Here is a 2,189-nt window from a genome sequence, read left to right as displayed (position 1 = left end):
AGGAATCATCAGGAACTATAAGTGTTTGTTGACTTTTTGTATTTTTTTCATGAAATTGTTCTCAAGATAACTACTAGCATACATGATGGTGAAGCTAGTTTGAAATATTGAACAACATTACATGTGATACCCTCTCAAAATTGGAGAAACATATGTGGTATGCAAGATAGCTTACTTAAAATTGCTGCCGTCATCCTTTGTCTTTTGGTGGCCCGTCTATAATCTGCTGAAATTGTGGATAGATAAACTTTTCATCTTGCTATAGTAAAAGGTAACTGTGATGCAAAAAAATATCAAAGTATAATGCATATGTGCAACACTCTGGAGGATGTTTTCACACTAATATGATAGATATCTTGATATATGCATTTATATGTGAAATCATTTAAAAAATAATGCTAGCACAAAATATTTCAAGGGTGTCAAAGTATTTAACACCACTAACAAGTTACATCCTCCATGAGTTATACAGAATTACTATTTGTTTACCAGAAGTATTTCTTGAACCTGTCCCCAGCGTGATTGTTCGTCTAGACGGGATGATACACGGATATTTTATGAAATTAAATAAGTAATATTATAGTAAAACTACGTAACTGCAATCATGACGCGGTTCCCATCTAACATTTATAAAACAATTTCTTTATCATGTCATGCAAGAATCTAAAATAGTGTTAATTATATATTAATTAAGTTGAGTAACTGCACTACTAACTATTTTATATTGAGTTCATGTAGAAGTCTGTTTCTTTCCATGATATGGATTTCATTTGCAGCCTAAGTTTGATTATTCCGAGCAATAATAATAGACAAATATTTTAAATGCATCGATGAAATTACACATACCATGATTGTCCGTAGAAGTATCAGCTGATCTCTGTCAAAAGTAGAGTACCATATGAAATTTACACTTGTAAAATATATATGAAAAATACTTAATGGTATACATGTTTGTACAATTACTAAATGTTTTGATGTCAAGTAGTTAGGCACCTTCTTAACCGGCCTCCCCTTTACAGTTCCTGCTTCTAGGAACTCTAAAACGTTGAGTTTAGAGCAGAATTTGCGCCTATATTCCTTGTGAAAGTAGTACTGAAATGAGCAAAAAAGATATAGTTAATTTGACATAGACATTATTTAACATGTAAAATTGCATAGGGCATACAGAAGGTGAAAGTTACTGTTGTAATAAAAAATCTGTTGTGAATATTGAAAAGGAAAAATGTTGTGGTGAGAGCAGACAACCGAGCATTCTATACAAAAAATGCTAGGACAAGTGACCATCCAAAAGTGTGTGGATAGATCAGAGTCACATTGGTTGAATTCTGGGTTAAATACTATGACAAATTCAATTGTTTAGTTAATGTATTATGTTGACATTATGTTTTTGAAACTACGGCATCAGATTGTAAAAGGTTCCATGATTAGTCGAGTAGATGTCAATTATTTTAACCAGTCACTACACAAGAGAATTCTATAATAAAATGATATCAGTGTGCCCTATGATTTGTTTCACATATATGCATCGTTGTGCAAAACCAAATACAAACTAGTGCGGAAACATATGCAGACTATTATTTGGATGCCAAAGATCAAAAAGTTATAAGATAACTCAAGCAAAACACATGTTTGTGAACCTAATTAATTCATCATTTGGTCTGAATGCTCGTCACGTAAACACTCCATATGCTATGAAATGACTAGGGATTAACACACAACAAAATTATTAGTGGAAAGAGCGCAGACGAACATGAGTATACTAACATTGTCATACTTCTTCCCATCTTTTCGAAATTGTATAACAGCCGTCCACAACCCTGCTCCTGAATCTATATCTTTCAGCCACTGAGGGAGAGGTATATCTATGTAGTCTCTGGGTTGTGCCACTGGTAAAGATTCAGAGCTGACAACAGCCCTCCCAGCAGGGGAGGCAGAATCAATCTGAAGGCCATCGGTATAACCATGCCCGTCAGATCTAGCTTCCTTCCATCCGACAACAGGTAATACCATAGCAGAATCTGCTTCCAGGTCGTCATCCTGGGCTTGGCTGCCACAGTATGTGATCCCCATAGAACTATTGCTGATAGTTCTTTCACTCGAATCACTCGAATCTTCTGCTTTTTCAACACATAGATCCATCTTGTCCTAGTTACCAACAAGTTAATAAAATGAGGAAGCAGAAATGGGAT

The sequence above is a fragment of the Triticum aestivum genome, chromosome 4A (assembly GCF_018294505.1).
Source record: "Triticum aestivum cultivar Chinese Spring chromosome 4A, IWGSC CS RefSeq v2.1, whole genome shotgun sequence".
NCBI lineage: Eukaryota > Viridiplantae > Streptophyta > Magnoliopsida > Poales > Poaceae > Triticum > Triticum aestivum.
The sequence above is the reverse complement of the archived record's forward strand: the minus strand, read 5'-3'. Positions refer to the sequence as shown.